The following is a 12628-nucleotide window of genomic DNA, read 5'->3' as shown; positions in this document are numbered from 1 at the left end:
CTTTGCCTTCTTCTCCCCCTTCAAGATAATTGCTGTTAATGTGCCAAAAAGAGGTGCCAAGTAATTTCAGAAACACATCAGACCTTGCAGTGTTGGGAGGCCACATCACTCACATGAGAAGTAAAGCGAGCAGTGAAGTGTAGAATTGGTCGAAACATTGTCTGACTTAATGTAAAGTATAATGCCACCAGGGACAACATATGTAAATGGGATTTATTTCCATAATAAGACCATTACCCTATTGCATGCTGTGAGACTTTGCTACAAGCTTTGCTCCTGAGGCTAAAAGATTTATGTATGTAAAACCACTCCAGGATGTTAACCTTGTAGTTGCTCATGTTTTTATTTCACATTCTTGTTACTTGCTGATTTTGCTACAATAAACAGGGCAGCAGCAGTCCACAGACTGCTGTCACAGTTGTAGGTGAAGTCTGGACATGGTTAAGCAGATGGGTGAGGAATATATCCAATTTGATTGAAAATAGTGTGAAGCTTTTGCATTCATATGTTATGAACTTTAGTGAACTGTAATGAACTTGCTTTGAGAGAACCCGATATTCAGCCAGACTCGGAATTGCGCTCAAAAATGGTTTTAATAAAAAGACTTGAAGGGGAACAAAACAGGAACAAAAAACTGAGTCCAAAATTGACTGGGCTGGGTAAACGATGATGAGCAGACACAGCAGGGAGGAAAGTTTCCCAGGTCAGAACAGAGTCCAAGGCACACAATCCAGAGCGAACGGGTTCCAGGCTCCAGAGACAGACAGGGCAGGTTAAAGACAGATAGACAGGACCAAACGGGATCAGGAAGGCTCGAAGACAGAAGGCAGAGACAGGTAGGTGGTGGTGGGGGGGGGTGGGGGGGCATTCCAGCCAATTAACAAAAGGCTGGAATGCTCTTACCCTTGGCTTTGAGTAGAGACAAAAAGGCAAACAGGAACAGAAGCAGAAGCTAAACCAGACTTTGATAAGAACCCAAACAACCCTGAAGTACAAACTAAAGACAGAAGATAAAGCTTAGACTAAAGTGATGACATAACAGGATAAACTAAAACAGTACACCAACTAAACAAGGATCAATATAGAACTCAAAATAGCCAGAGAACCTAAGGCAGGAGAGAGAAGGAAAACTAAACTAATAACATAAACCAGAACAGAAACCAGAATATTACATGAACAATCAAAAAATAGTGCCTAAAGTTTTATTTCTGTGAGAATGAAACAAAGACATCTTAGTTGTTTATATAGCTGAATTTGTTTCAAAAAAGCATTGAACGATAACACTTTCCCTAGCCCCTGCATCGCTTGCAGAGAGAAGGACTACGTATTGTTAAAGAATTGACCTGCTGCGGTCACCCCAGGTTCTTTTGCTGAATAATGTGGTGTTTCTATTATAGACATATTAAATACCATATTTTCTGGACTATACATCACAGTTTTTTTCATAGTTTGGCCGGGGGTGCGACTTATACTCTGGAGCGACTTATGTGTGAAATTATTACACATTTTTACCGGTATATCATTACACCTGTTATTTTCACACCAAACCTCAAGAGGGCGCTCTAAGCCTGTGTTGAATCAGACGTTAGCGATGTAGAAGCGGAAGTGCCGCATCTTCTACCTCCGGAGTTAATGCAGTTATTTGAAAGTGACACCGAGGATGAAGATTTCCCTAGATTTTAGTTATTTGGAGTGACACGGGCGCTTTGGTTAATTTCTTCGCATGTTATTTATGCTATAGTTATCTGAATAGCTTTTAATATGTTATGTTAACATACCAGGCACGTTCTCAGTTGTGTCCTGTAGCGTAAGCTAACCGTACAATTATTCAGCCTGTGGTTGCCTCTGTTCTATTTTTATTTAAAATTGCCTTTCAAGATGACATGTCTGTTCTTGATGTTGTATATTATCAAATAAATTTCCCCCAAAAATGCGACTTATATATGTTTTTTCCTTCTTTATTATGCATTTTATGGCTGGTGCAACTTGTACTCCGGAGTGACTTATAGTTCGGAAAATACGGTAATAAAAAGACTGTTGAAACCAAAACTATATTTTACCATATTTAATCTTAAAGGCAGAGGGATGTTTCAGTATTGGGCTCTTATACACAACAACGCAACGGGCAGATTTCCGGACGCCAGAGAGCCCCGTTCATTCCTTATACAGACATTAAGTAGCACCAGTTGTGCACACCCATTCAGGGCGTGCACAGTATGATATTAGTGTTACGGTCATCACATTGGTGGAGAAGATCATACTATAATGCAGATGTGTCCTAGTTGACACATCTTCCCCAATCATTCGGTCCAATCTAAGTATGTCAGACTCTGTGCTTCCGGAGTCTGTTGTCTATTTGTAATTTCAGTATGCACATTTTGTCTCATGAAGGTATCTGAAATTTTTTTTACACGTTACAATCTGTGATGATAAAAAATATGCCGATTTCCTTGGCTCAACCGATCAACTGAACTGAATCTTGGCTGGATGTTTTCGGCATTTAAAGTTAACTATAAACTGTTTTGACACAATTCTTTGATTAGAGTAACATTTTAGTACTAATGATAAAACAGAGCCTTTTCATTTTCCTTGTGCACAGAAAACACAGATTACCCTAAAACTGACACTTCGTCTAAACCTAAATTGGTGAACTGTAAACTCTTTTGCTATTTACAAACCACAGATGGGCGCTCTGTATTTAATAACCTTAATCAGATTGGAACAAGCTGGCTCTTTTCTCCCGCAGCAAGAGGAGGAGAGAAAGTACAGCCGAACCTGTACATACGTATAACCTGTAGAGATTAGTCTGTCTGCTCCCTCGTGCCGTACCACTGCGATCACTGCACACACAGAGAGAAGCTGCTCTATAGATTAGAATAATGCCCAGCAGATCCGAGCGTTCAGAATAAGGTAGAATCGGTGTAAAAGGGGTTACACCATCAGGTGAAGCTGTCCAGCTTGTTTTATTCGGATTTTGAATGTGTGTCAGGAAGATACGGATACAGCTTGTTAGTCTGCCTTGATCTGTTTGACTTATGTTGTCTTTTTGCTGCCACTTGCTGGACCGGTGTTACTGCAGTTTCCTCACAACTTCCCCAGATATCATAACCCATTTTACAAAATGGGTCTTAGCAAATGGAAACCCAAAAACCCAAAAGCCCCAGACTTTGGTTTACCCTGGTAAATTATGTGGTTTATATTGGAAAAGGGGCATATAATGCACTGTACTGTATACGCTGAAGGGAAAAAAAGGAAGTTAAGTTGCACAAGCACCAATGTTGGCTTGGACTGTACGGTCCATCCTTGACTCAGCAAGATAATGAATGAGCCTTGACCCTTTTGTTGATTAGCTATTGTTCCTCGCTGGGACCAGCTCAGAGAGATTCTGACCACTATATGAAAACGATCTGAAACAACTTAAGGAGTCGTAATTTAGCTGAAGATGGTCTGATGAGTCCTTGAGGTATCACAATTTGGTTCTCATCAAACGCCTAATATCATTACACTTTCCAATTTTTTTCTGCTTGTAACACATCAACTTTGAAGACATTAACAGTTGCTATGGTGAAGAGACAATGCTATTCATTAACAATGTTTACTATAATTTTGTGCATGATCAATGTACATGGCAAGAAAAAAAATGATGAGACAGCAGCTTTAAATAAGAGAGAAATACCAAAAAAAAAAAAAACACAAAACTAATTCCTAGGGAACTATTGCAAAAGTATAAAAATTGGATCCTTTACATTCAAACGATATTAAAACTTGAAGATATAAGTACAAAATCAGTACATCTAGGAAAGGCCACTTCTTCAGTAGCAAAAGACTGAGTGCATACTGTAGAAACATTTACCACAGTAATTTCTTGATATAGCTCTACTTGCTATACACATTTTGATCGAAATTAATCACACATTTTTATGTTTTCTGCAAAGTTAAATGTTGCAGAAAGAACTCTGAGAACTGCTGAGCTACATGCATATTTGCTGCTGCAGTCAACACAATCCTTTTAATCCTTTAACACAGCATTCAAAAGCCAATCTTCACTCTTTTCACTGATTTCTTGGAAATCACTCAGAAAATGCATTATTGAAGACCTTCAGGAGCACATTCTTATAGCTGCTTTTCCCCCTCGTAATCCAGCCTCTTTCTCCTCACTTGTATCATTACAATAACTTTTCCTCCTACACAATCCGTTGGGTATTAGCATGTATATATTTATGACTGTTTATTTTTGTCGTTTCCCTCTCTGCGAGGGCAAGCCCAGACCGTAAACCTTATCAAACATTCTGTCTGATCAAAATCTATGAATTATGAATAGGGACGGCAAACAAATGTGTGTGTGTGTGTGTGTGTTTGCATATCTGTTAGTGTCTAAGTTCGCCAGCGAGAACAAGAAGGGGAAGAGGAAAAACATACAGTGAAAAAGATAGTTGGACTGAGTCTGATCAGGGCTAATGAGTTATTATGATAAGAACAAACAATTGTTTGATAGTAGACAAAGAAGCTCTGCCGTTATTCTCAGCTGTGTGCTTGAGAGAGAAACAAATAGCTAAAGAAATACAAAAGGCAAATGTTTTGTGAGCTTTCTTCCCTCAGCAAACTAGATGATTAGCTGTGCTGCATGTCTTATGGACTTATGCTCAGAAATGCATGGGTTAAGCTGCAACATGTGAATTTGTATTTGGCTTTGCTTTGGTTTCACAATTGTATACACCAGTATTTGTTTATTGGGTTCCAACTGTTGGACCATGCCAAATATTATTTCCACAATATTATAGAAACTTGAAACATAATATTTTATTCATCATCTATGTTTTGTTTAGTTGTGCGAGTACAGCATGAATTATTTAGGCTCCTAGTAAGTTTATTTTTCTTTGCAAAGTAAAGTGTCAAATCATAGCATGTGGCTTATAGGGCTGTAATTTGTTATGATGCAGTGGGAGTATGTAGAAAATGTACTGTGAAATTCATTTAGCCGGAGAAAATAGATTTTCTCTCATTTTGCCTGTGGCCTTTCGTGAGCACTCTTAACACTGAAAATATTCTCAACCTAGTGTCGTGTTGGTGAACTTCATGACACCAAATTTCAACATTACATAATAAATCAAAAGAAAAAAATGAGGAACCCCCCCCCCCCCTCCATTTCTCTGCAATACATTACTCTTACACCCCTTATATATGCATGTGGAAATAAAAGGAAAAAAAATCCAATGATTGCTTCTTGTTTTCAGTTGTATGAATATATCATACATACTTGACAGAAGTCCTCTTGATACCTTCTGGAAAACTGTAATGACTGGATCTGAGAACCTGGTATTCAGGCAGACATAGAGTTAGGTTTTAAGAGGTTTATTGAAAGGTTAAGTAGTGGCTGACAAGACAGGCAGAACCAGACTTGACCAGATGCAGGCAGAACCACACAGGAATTTAGAGAAGAAATTAGTTATTCTTGTTTTTTGAATAGGGGTGGACAAATTTTATCTTCTTTTTGATCCCTTTTAATAATGGGAAATGTATGACAGAAAGTGACTGTTTCTGTGATTTTTGCCACAGAGCAATAAATAAATCTGATCAACTAGCACACAGAAGGCTGAGCACACAAAAACTGGGCACGACATTCAGGCAGTGCAGATGAGACGTTCTGGCACTGTGAGCTTTAATGAGGCAGGTAACTATAGGCGGAGTGACAGGTGAGCCGAGTTAAGACTAATTAATGGCAGCAGCAGGTGGAACTAATTAAGGTAAATGACGGCAGGGAAGTGACTGAAATATGTGAAGTGGAAATGTAAAGTCCAGAGAGTCCAATAAACAAAGACAAAACCCAAATCATGACAGAAACCCATCTGAGCACATTAATTGTATTATTTACATTTCTATCATAGTCATGTTTAAAACATTGAATTATTACCATACCTTAGTATAAGTTTCTTATCAACAAAATGCTAAAAGTGGCAGAATGTAGACTGCACAGGAGGTTAAAAGAGTTGCTCATTCTAGATGGGGCATGCTCTCTGTTTTTTTTTTTCTTCCTTTGGCTGTGACAATAGAGTAGGGCTAGACAATAATTCAATAACGATATATATTTATCATTAGACGTGGGGTTCAAGAGAAAAAAAGTTTCGGTAAAAATTTGGTTGAATAAATGTTTGAGTTTGAATTCAGTTTTCTTTATTAAAAAATTGTTTATTAAGCATTAAGAATTTTTTTTTTATAATTATTGATATTGATCAATCTGATTTCTAATTTATAGATATGCTTTTTTTCTATATTGTCCAGCCCTACTGTAGAGTACCAGAGGGGCAAGGATAGGATTACTATGGTTTTATCTTTATCTAGTTTATGTAGTAATCAGAAACAATGGAACCATGTTCTGCATTCACCGTGCATTTAAATTGTCTCCCTTTGAAATCCATGCAAATTGTATTCATCTGCCCAGGCCTACTGCCTCCCACACATCAGGGTGACCAGCTGGTCCTCCCATTAGGTGCATTGCAACACTGAATGGACACAGACACACAGTGAAAGCTATTCTTGATGGCTGCTGTGTGTGTAACATCACAGACAATGTTGTTCCCTTAAAAGACGAACAGACTAGCCTTCTGTTCAGGTTCGATATCAATTACGCTTCTTCTCTTTCTCTCATTTTCAACATCTCTCTCACTGCCCCACTCTTTGCAACATGGCCTTCAAAGAGTAAGCGTTTTTATTTCTATTCTTTTCATTTCACTGAGAAAGGGCAAGCAAGCATCAGACAGGTTAAATTATCATATGCTCTAAAAAATGTCTCTTCAAGAAGTTTTATAGGACTTTTTAAAGTTCTTACCAAATGCTTTCAAAAACCAGCAGCAAGCAGAAGAGACACTTTCGAACACTTTTGTCACAGTGATCTATGTTGTTTATGTAAAAGGGCTACACCATCTTGACAACTGAATCCTCAAGGGAGGAGATCAACGATTGAGACACTCAGCTGAGAATGTGAATAAAAGAAAATGAGTGAAAATCTGTTTTCAATGAACATCGACAAATGAAATGTCAGAAACGTGGGGAGGGCTGTGCAGAACAAAGAACACAAATGCGGCTAATGTAATTTCAAACATAGGTGAATGGAGGGGATAAATCAAGTCAAACAAAGGGAAACCCTGTCCTTTGAGAAAGTCATGTTACTCGGAAGAGGTGAATAGTCTCTCCTTTGATGGACAATCAGAAATAAGGAGTGATAGAAGAGAAACACATAATCTGAAAATAATCATTAAAAGTAATTTCTGATCTTGAGTAGTTGATTTACAGGTTACATTATGTCCAGTAATGTGCTGGTATTTCATGGAATGGAAAAGGGTTGTCTCTATAAGGTGTTCTCATTGCTGAATGTTTTATGAAACACCAGAAAAATATTGTTAAAAGTATGCAAAAATTAATATTGAAGTAGGAATCAATGTTTGTTTGTGTTAAGCACACAGCAAACAGTATAAAAAAGTACTGGTATTCACTAGAGATTATATTGATGTTGCAATAGAGATATTTGGACATCTGCAATGGCACACTGTTGGGAAATGATGTTTCCCAACAGAAAATGAATGTTCACCCAACTAGAAAAGGATGTAAAAGCTACCATCATGGTATTTTCTTGTTCGTTTGAAATTTCCAGTACTCTTAACTTAGTTTTTTTTTCAAAACTAAGTTCAGTTTTGAAAAAAAGAAAAGTTCAGACAGCAGCCTTATTTTTTTCTCTGGCAATGTCTAAGAAAGAAACACAGTTAAACACATTGAAGCACTGAACCAGTAGTAATATCAATGAAAAAATTTAAAACATTCAAGATTGGCACTAATAGCTCCATTAATTGTATTTTCTGAGAAACAGACAACTAACCACAGAATATCTGTGCCAGAAGTATTTTATATGGTATGAAAACCCCCGAGAAATTAGAGCCATTGCTGTCATAAGCATTGTATGTCATTACCCCCTTTCAGGAAAAACACACCACACTTAGGTCATGGTGTAAAAGTGTTTTCCAACAATATATGGTGGATTCACCCATTGTGCCCAATTTGTGCATGGAGGAGGTGGAGAGTAGGTCACTGAATGCTTACAAGGGAACACCACCAACTCACTGGTTTATATATGTGGATGATACTTGGGTCAAAACTCAAACCAAAAAAGTTGACGCATTCCCCAACCACATCAAATCAATGGACAGCAACATAAGGTTTACTAGAGAGGATGCTAAGAACAACACGTTAACTTTTCTGGACTGTGTGGTGCACTTTGAGGAAGATGGGAGTCTCAAAACTGAGGTTTACCGGAAACCTACACACATAGACCAATATCTGCATTTTGATTCACATCACCCACTGGAGCACAAACTCTGAGTTACCGGGCTGACAACATTCTCTCTGCCACAGAGGAGAAACGAAAAGAACACAAGCATGTCGGGAAATTACTGCAAGCTTGTGGTTACCCAAAATGGGCCTTTGTCAAATCTGCTAATAAAGCTGGGAGAAGAAACAACACTGCGACAAACACAGGAGATTCTGTGTTCTGTCAGGAGATTCTGAGAAACTCAGGAAAATTTTCTCAAAACATAACATACCAGTGAATTTCAAGCCTAACAACCGGAGGTGGGGACTTGAGTCACATGACTTGTACTCGAATCAGACTTGAGTCATTGATTTTATGACTTCAGACTTGACTTGAAAAAGAGACTTGTGACTTGACTAGGACTTTAACACCAACGACTCGAAAGTTGAATTGTACTTGAACCTGTTTGCTTGAAAAAAATTGATATTTTACCCAAAATCTAAAGCTTAAAACAACTATTATTTAAAAAGTGCGCACCATTAATTTATTTAACTCAATCAGTATCAACAAACGCAGGCCGCCGCTCTCTTACCCTACTCTGTACGTATGTGTGGGTAAGCTGCAGCACAACCAATCAAATTTACCAATTTTTTTTTTAAAAAGGAAAAGAAAAGAAGCTAAGGACAAAGATGCTGCCAAGAATAAGGTCATTTGGGTTTGAATATGAAGTTATGTTGTTGAATTTTTCATTGAATATTCTGGAAAAATATTGTTCAAAATTCTTGAAATGAAGTTTAATTTTACTGTTTTGTAAGGTCAGTTCCACTGGTTTCATCAGTGTCAGTATTCATCTGGTTGAGATGAATACTGATTTAAAAAGAACCCACACTCTATTATTTACATTTAACGTGTATTTCAACGTGGTTAAATACTCAAAACCACTTGAAATTAGAAATTCAAGACTTGGGACTTGACTTGAGAAATACCTGTTTTGACTGACCCGGACCTGGCTGTCTATATTTCAGACTTAACTCGGGACTAGAGTTTAAAGACCTGAGACTTACTTGGGACTTGTAAAACAGTGACTTGGTCTGACCTCTGCTAATACCACTCAGACAAAAACTGGTTCATCCCAAAGACAGCACACCCAAACCACAGCTGAGCAGCGTTGTGAATGAGGTCCAATGCAACTAAACAACAGACACAGAAACGCATGGCACAGCACAGGAGGGCCAGCAGCTTGGAGCAAGATTCAGCAGTCCACTTGCACCTCAAAGACAGAGGGAACTCTTTTGATGATATACAGATTTTGGACAAGGAGAACAGATGGTTTGAAATAGGGGTTAAAGAAGCTATCTTGGTCAAAAGAAAAAAGCCATCATTAAATAGAGGGGGAGCATTGCACTTTCAACTCCCCAGTGTTTACAGCTCGGTCCTTCAACACAATCCAAAGAGACTACATCAGTAGTCTCATCATGATTCAGGTGACCAAGTACTCCACTGACACAAAGCAATAGCTTCTAACGACCCAGGACAGTGACGGGTGGGTCATTGATTTGCATCTGACTTAGAATGCACCTAGGAGGATGGGCCTCCATGTTCTTAAAAACAGCAGTGTACCAACTGCAGGTTGCTCAAGTGCGAGCCACCAGAATCAACAAAGACACCTGGATAGTGTCAGGGTTTAGGTTTTGATCAGGCTTTTGTTGACTATTTTTTTCAGTTTTTCCTTATTGTTTGGGTTTTAGTTATGATTTGACTTTATTTTCTGTTAGTTTTCAGCTCCTCCTTCCCCTCACTTAGCTTTCCCTTCACCCCCTCTGCAGTCAGCTGTTAGTCATTAATCAGCCAGACTCATTTCACCTTCCAGCCTCCCTATTTAAACCTCCCTCTGCTTCCACTCCTCTGCCGGTTCATCATCATGCAACACCTACTCCTTGCCTGTCCACCTGTGTATTCCCTGCTTGCCATTGGAACTCTGCCACCGCTACTTCTCTTTAAGGTTCGTTCTCTGCCGTAGTGTGGATCCTGCTGCCTTGCTCTGGTTTTCCATCTGCCATCTGCCGTAATGCTCTGGCTAACTCTCTGCCGAGCTGTGGACTCTCTGGGCTCCAAGAACCCTCTCTCCGGCCATCATCTGCACCCCTGTTACTGTGCAGTCCTGCCTCCCTGGTTACATCATCCACCAACCTTTCAATAAAAACTCTCAATTTTAGTCCCGTGTGTTGTGGTTCTGGGTTCATTCATAAACAAATCGTGACAGATGTCGAAACGTTTTTAGAAATAGCTGAACAAAAGTCCAGGGGCCTCCGATTTCAGATTGTTTGCTGTTAAGGTGGACCCGCTGACTGACTGCAGTGTTCTGGCTGCTGCTGCGGCGTTATTACTTGGCTAGGCCATTTCTAATTTCCCTCAGACTGGATCATTTCCGTCACGGCTGAGAAGTCACTATAAAGTTAGTGGGGGATATCTAAGCATAACAGATATCAATTGCGGAATTCTTCGCTGGATGTTTTTGACATTTTGAGTTAATTATAAACTGTTTCACCACAGTATGCGTGTCTGTGTGTGTGCACGTGCAGAGCAGGCTCACTTTTAGTGGCAGAGAAAGACACTGCTCAGTGTGTATAGCTTAACCTACATAAAAAATAATTTTGCTGTGATCAAAAGTCTGCCATACTTAAACACTGTCCCAGCTGAACTCGTCATGGCATGAAAAATTATACTCAAAGTTCTTAAGATCAGTCTTTTCCCCACTGCCACGTCTGCCCGACGGTGAGAAATACGGTTGGGGTAGTGTAAAAGGGACTAAGGAGTTGTAAAGGCATCTGTTGCACGTTGTCCTCCTATTTCTCCAGAGTCCAGATGAGTGGCAGCTTGAGTGCCAGCATGAGTGGGTCCTGTCAGGGGTTAAAGTAATCCAATATGTTCTGTTACTGCTAACAGAATCAGAGGCGGTGTGCGGTGTTACACCATATTCTGTGACCACCATATATTGTGACCGTAGAAGATGCTGTTGCATTTTTTTACACCATATGTTGGCCTTGAAGAAGAGTATGCCACGCCAAAAATGTGAACTTTGAAGGGCAGGGCGGGGATAGGGGGGATAAACACTGAAAGAAAAATAAAGGAAAAGCAGAACAAACAAATGTCTTAGTTGAACCAAACTGTTTCTGCTGATTCTCTCCTTCCTCCAAAGAATAAAAAGTATCTTCTGACCACTAATATGATGACTATTGTGGAAATAAAGTCACAGAATATACTCTATATAATATAGATATAATATAGAATATAACTCTTAAAATTGGTAATAATGACCAAATTACCTACAGGAAGGGGTCAACACAAACTATACCTCCCAAGCATAGGCCAACTTTTTTGGTCAAAAAGGTAATTTGCAGTTGGAGTACAAGTGGTTCGTCATCAGTTTTTCAAATAGCATCAGCAAACGGAAAAGCATATTTCAAAATGGAGCCAAAAACATTTAATTGCCTGAAAAGCTATCTTCTGGAAGGGATATTCCCCTCAAATTCCGACAAATATGCTTAAATTTTAATTTTAATTTATTTGTTTTGCAATGCTTATATTTAAGCTTGCTACTTAATTTTCCATAAACATTGTCACCTCTTAATGTTCCACAGATGATGGCTTATATTACATAAAGGAAAGGGTACATATGAGGATACAGTCCTTTTAAGTGCAGCCAAAGCCGACACTCTTTTCCAGTGATTGCACTATAGCGAGGTTGGCGCTCATGCTGGCCAACTAAAGACGAGGGAGGCCATTTTGCAAAGATACTACTGGCTGGGGATGTCTCAAGACATTGAGAAATGGGCAAGTTTGAGACATAAACATGTCTCACAGAAGGAAGGTAGATGGGTTATATTGGATGTCACTTTGGAGGGTCAAAGAATGGCTATTGCTAATATTTATGCTCCTAATTCTGTTAACCCAGACCTATCGATCTACTCAAACTAACACCGCTGGTGGTATGGCAATAGACGTATTGTCAGAAGAGTTGGGTCTTGTCGATATCTGGAGATTATTGCATCCAAATGAAAAGGACTTAACTTTTTTTCTCACATCCCCACTCAAGTTATTCTAGAATAGAGTACTTTCTCCTATCCCGTGATATGGTCAGTAAGGTGTTGAGTTCTACAATTGGAAACACTGTGCTATCGGACCATGCACCAGTGGATAAAGTCCTCCATCCTTTAGAAAGGGCAGAAAAAAGCATGAGGTGGCGTTTTAATAACTGTATGCTGAACAGGGAAGAAAATTGCAGTTTTGTTAAATCTGAGATGCAGGAATTTTGGGAATACAATGAAG

This window comes from Fundulus heteroclitus, chromosome 18, assembly GCF_011125445.2.
Source record: "Fundulus heteroclitus isolate FHET01 chromosome 18, MU-UCD_Fhet_4.1, whole genome shotgun sequence".
Lineage (NCBI taxonomy): Eukaryota > Metazoa > Chordata > Actinopteri > Cyprinodontiformes > Fundulidae > Fundulus > Fundulus heteroclitus.
This window is presented reverse-complemented; position numbering follows the sequence as displayed.